Raw genomic sequence first — 6000 nt, 5'->3', positions numbered from 1 at the left:
GTTTTAGGGATAATGAAGTTGTGAATTCGGGAAGAAATGTGTCAAGTTTGATTAAGAAGCATATTGAAATACCGCGAAAATGCAAGGATCCAGGTATGTTTTCTGTTCCATGTGTTATTGGAAATTCAAAGTTTGACAATGCCATGCTAGATTTAGGGGCTTCCATAAATGTGATGCCTTTATCAGTATTTACTTCTCTATCTTTGGGACCTCTTAAGGCTACTGGTGTGGTCATTCAACTGGCCAACCGTAGCACAGTTAACCCTGCAGGTGTGCTTGAGGACGTCCTTGTCCGAGTAGACAAGTTAATTTTTTCTGCAGATTTTTATATCTTGGACATGAAGGATGATGAAGGAATCAGTCCAACAACTATTATCTTGGGAAGACCTTTCATGATGACAACACGAACCAAGATAGATGTGCATGCAGGATCATTGACAATGGAGATAGGAGACGAGAAGGTGCGGTTCAACGTGTTGGAAGTTAGGAAGCACCAGATTAAAGATCATTCTTTGTTTTGTATTGATTTATCAAGTGATGTTGTAAACAATTTTTCTTTTTCAAATATGTCGTGCCTAATTTTGGACGAAAAAGGAAACTGTAAAGCAGGTAATATTGAGGACGCGGTATTAATAGATGATACCTCTGTGGCGTCCGAGTGTGATGTTGAGGTGGTTGAGATTACCTCAGGCAGTAAAAGTTTGCCATCTGTGGTGCAGCAACCCATTTTGGAGTTGAAACCTTTACCGTCCCATTTGAAATATGCTTATCTTGAGAGGGATGGGAAACTCCCTGTTATTATATTTGCATTACTTACCGATGAGCAGGAAAAACAGCTATTACAGGTTATCAGAGACCCCAAGAGAGAAATAGGCTGGACTTTAGCAGATATTCCTGGTATTAGCCCTTCTTTTTGCATGCATAGAATACTTTTGGAGGAGGATGCTAAACCAGTGAGACAACCTCAAGGAAGACTGAATCCTCAACTGATGGGGGTTGTAAAGAAAAAGGACACCAAGTTGTTACAAACAGGTCTTATATATTCAAATTCTGACAGCACTTGGGTGGGCCCTATACATGTGATTCCCGAGAAATATGAAATCACAATGGTCAAGAACAAGACGATGGATGGAGTGAATTTGACCACTCCAACATTCCTTCAACCATGAAAGAGGTAAGTTCCCTCACACTTTTTCTTTGCATTTTATATAAGGCATACATTAAGGACAATGCATAGTTTAAGTGTGGGGGTGTGGGGAAACAATTAATTTTGTTCCCTATTTTGTTTGTCTATTTTGTTTGTTTTTAATAAATATTTGCATTGGATTTGAGAGTTTGAATCAGTAACTGGAATGCTCATGAATTCAAGAAGAAGAAAAAAATGAGTCATGTTGATATGAGTGGATTGCTTTTATGATTTGTTGATTGAGTTGACTTGAGAATTTCCTGATTAAATCTTTTGTGGAAGAAATTTGAAACCATGTGAGTTTTGGGCTTAATGTTAAGGATGGACCACCATGTGCCATACCTTTTTTTATTTTTGTGATTTGCCCGTGTTTTGCTGATACTCTAATAGTTAGCTTGATTCTGTATTGTGCAAGTAAGGAGAATATGCATGATTTGATATGATTGAGGCATTTCTTGTTTTAGCTACTTGGCCAAATAAACTTGTCCTAACATTAATCCATTGGAACCCCCTTTGAGCCTTAAGCCTATTTTTCTTGTTTCCAGTCATTATCAAATGAGAAAAGAAGAAAAATCATATGTTCCTTACCTTAGGAAAGAAGAAGGAGTAATGGATTCTGTTAGAAGTAAAGTGAGGAATAAGTGTGTGGGTGAGTACCTCACCCACAAAATAACAATTAAAAAAGCAAAAAGGAAGATGAAAAGTTGGAGTTTTCAAAAGAAACAAAAAAGAAAAAAAAATCTTGCTTAAAAGAGCAAGAAATAGAGTTGTTTTTGAAATCAAGTGTCATTACTCTTTCTATATCAATTTCAAAAGCTCAGAAATTCCAAGAAAATTTCCTACCTTTGCCTTGGCCTCAATACAACCTTTAAAAAGCCCTCATGATCAATAATTGCATGTTTTCTGAAGTATGTGAATGATAGAGTCTTGTTAATATCAAGGGTGTCTACTTACATGGGTATTTTAAGTGTAAACACAAGCCAAAAACATTTGAGAGAGTTGGAGAGGAATAGATACATATTTACTTGAGTGTTATCTTTCATATTTTATTTTCTTGGGAATTCAAAAAAGGTCAACTTATGTGTGAAGAATAGAGTGATTTCATTTGCATGTCCATGACAAAGTAATGTCTAGATGACTGATCTATGTCTAGTGCTACTCATTCTTTTGATCCAAATGCAAATATGGAATAAAATGACTCAGAACAAAGTCTTGGAATTAATCAATTTTGCCCAGGAGTGCAAAAGGATAAGTATGGGGGTGTGATGAGTGCATACTTATGCCCACATTTATGCTTTAAAATCCAAATTTTTGATGGGATAATTGTGCTTAAATGGTTGATTTTAAGTGAATTTGTGATGATTGGAATTGTTGGGTTTGGGAAATAAAGAGACGTAAAAAGTGAGTTTTAGTGCATAAATTATTCTTGGATGTTCTAATGTTTATTTGTGCAGCTGAGAATATAAGTTTTATTGGTCCAAATGGCAATTCAAGGCCAAAATCAGATTATATTAGGAAAATTCAGAAGGGGCTAAAGTGCAGATAGAGGAAATTTCAGGGTATTTGTGCAATTTTGGAAAGTCAGAAAATCTAAAAGATAAAATTCAGTTGTTGAATTTAATTTGGGAATATCAACAAAAAATAGCTTCCAAATAATTTTATCATTATCTAAATATTTTAGTTATTTGAAAGATATAGGATATAATATAATTGAGTTAATATCTATCAAATATTCCTTAAAACTGATTTAATATAATGAATATTTGAAAGATATAATATATCAACAGAAAATATCTTATCAACAAACTATTCAGAGTCCAAGCCCAATCAAGCCTATATAAAGAGGCCCAAGGGAGGCAAAAAAAGGGGACTTCACTTCATTCATTCTCTCATACTCCTCTCACTTTTCTTTCATCTTGTATTCAACTCCATTCATGGAGAGCTAAGCATCTAGGGCTATTCTGCTGTAATTCCATGACGGATTCTGAGGTTACGTTCAATTAATGCAATTGTTTACTTTGATTATTGATTTAAGTTGTTCTCTCTATGTCTTTCATCTCTCTATCTTGTTAAAAGCAAAGATTTTTGCATCATAATGTGTTTGAATCTACATGCATATTGATTATATGAGTTTTAGGGTTTCTAGGTTTAAATTGAGAATCTACTTTGATTTAATTAAGGAACTTTCATATGATAAAATGGTTTTTACTATCAATTGAGAATGTACTTTGGTTGATTAGTAATAATTTCAACTATAATCAATTGAGAATTTACTTTGATTGATTAGCTTTTAATTTGGTTAGGAGATTTAAGAATAGGACATGATTAAACATAATAAAATTTGATTGAGATTGTACTTTGGTTGAATTAATTGTGAATAATCTAGAAAGGTTTTGCATTTGATTGAGAATTTACTTTGGTTAAATGCATGATCGCCCTCAAATTAATTAAGAATGTACTTTAATTAATTTGAAACTTGAATAATAATCAATTGAACAATTATTTGTGAATAACCCATGATGAATCTATCTTGGAAAAGTAGTGGAATTAGCCTATTTCATCATAATTGTTTTTAAGTTTCTTATTCATTCTTTAAACATTCTTAAACCATTACTTTTATTCATAAGCATTGCATAACATTCATAAGAGTCAGATATTCGAAAGCAATTCCGTGTTCGTTGGGAGACGACTCAGGGTTACGTTAACTCTATCTACTTTCTTAAATACTACTTGGCAATACTGAAGTTGCCTTGAAAAGTAGTATTAATTTGATAGCTTCAACGACAGCCTATCAATTCCTATATCATTATTTGTTTTCTTCTAACTTACCCTTCTATTTGTGTTTGTGTTGTATCTTTCCTTTGTTTTCTCTTCTTGCTATGATCATCCTATGAGTGTGAACAGAGGGAGATGAAGTGTCCCTGGATTAGGCTATTGATGAAGGAGAAGTTGTAGAGTAGTTTCTTCGGAGCAGTAATTGTAAATAGTTTTGGGTTTAGGATGTTAGTACATAAGGTTTTAAAATTTTATAGTTATTTTGGATGATTGTAAATACTACCTTATTCTCTAGTTTATAACTATTATATAGTATCATGTTTGTGATAACTCTTTGATATAGTTTTATGCTATATTTTTGGGATGTTACAAAAACAATATATCAAAGCATGGAATTGATGTATTAGAGCATTAAAACAAAAAATATGTATAAGAGAAAAAATATATTGTACATTGTCTAGACTCTTTTAGCTCTTAAATGTTTGAATCTCCCCATATGATTCCCCCTAAATGATATTGTTAGTGTGTTAAGACAATATCGTCTAAAAGAATAGACTGTCTAGCATCTCGAGTTTTGAAGTTTATCAAACAACATTTAACAAAATATCACTTAGTATATATCCTTACTAAACGCTCATAAGACAAACCTTGACTATCAAGTATAAACAATTAAACAACATTTGACAAAATTATGTCTAGTAAAGAAGCAATAAACGCTATATCTTATCAATTGTCACTACTTGAAAAAGCACAGACTTGTACTAAACATTTATTATATGAAATATGCTTCAACACTCTATGAACGTATAAATCATTAAATGAATGTATGTACTGTACCTTGTCTGTTATGCTTTTTCCCTCTTTATCTATGCAGATATTAACAACATTAAGATATACTCAAAAGCATTGCACGAGGATCAAAAATATATTGTGAGATAGGAAAACATTCCTAGAATGTTTCCTAAAGCTTTATGTCTTTGTATGATAAGCCACCTACTCTTAACAAAGTCATCCATCTTTAAGGGACGGTCATCTCTCGATGAAAGCTTTAAAAGGAAAACTCACACAAGAAAATATAAGAACTTTTGCTATCATTGTATCATTATTATATTATTCTCTCATAAGCTTACATCGTCTAAGTTTGTTCATAAAACAAAAGAAAAAACTTCACAAGTTCTCGAAATTTGTTGTATTGTATTTTTCGTCATTGAGAGTTATCAGAATTTGTACTTGTAAACCAACACTGACTGTGTTTAGGAATTCTGAAGAGAATTAAAACACTTGCATTCTTTAGCTCAGGAGAGTTAAACGTTCTAGATAGTTATCTAGGGTTGATACTAGGAGTGATTAAAATACTTAGATACCAAGAGTGGTTAAACTTAGACTAGTCATGATTGATTAGAGGACTAAGAATGGTTAATATCCTAAATTTTTTCTATCCTAAATCAATATATAATGCTGCCAAATCGGCCAACAAGAACAAATGTTATAGTTGTTTAAAAATGTATTGCAATTAACTTTCCAAATAATTTTTAATATTTCACAGAGATATCACCTAAATAATATGGGCTACTAAAAACAATTCCAGCAAAAAACAATAAGAGTTCATATGGTAAAAAAATTCCAACAAAAAACTTTTTTTTTACCCATGAAATAAGAGTTTTAAGGAGTGGTAAAAAAGAATTCCAAAAAAAACCAATAATCATTGCTATTAAAACCAAAAATAACAAGTTAATACTATTATTTCCAATAACATCATTTATTTGTGATAATTTTTGTTTATAGTTCATACTTCATATTTCAATTGTGGATATATAAAAGGTCAAAACTAGACTATATTTACTGATTTTCTATTTTTTCAGATCTCGTAAAATTATAAAAATAGATCATTATTTATTAAAAGAAACAAAAGAGTTGATTAACGTAAAAAAAAATGAAAAAAAAATATTGATTAACGTAAAAAAAATATCATTTTTTGTTATTAATTGACGTTGAAAATTGTTTTCAACATTAATTTAACGTGTTCCCTTATAAATTTG

The sequence above is a fragment of the Vigna umbellata genome, chromosome 8 (assembly GCF_029865625.1).
Source record: "Vigna umbellata cultivar VRB3 chromosome 8, Vumbellata_1.0, whole genome shotgun sequence".
Classification (NCBI taxonomy): Eukaryota; Viridiplantae; Streptophyta; class Magnoliopsida; order Fabales; family Fabaceae; genus Vigna; species Vigna umbellata.
This window is presented reverse-complemented; position numbering follows the sequence as displayed.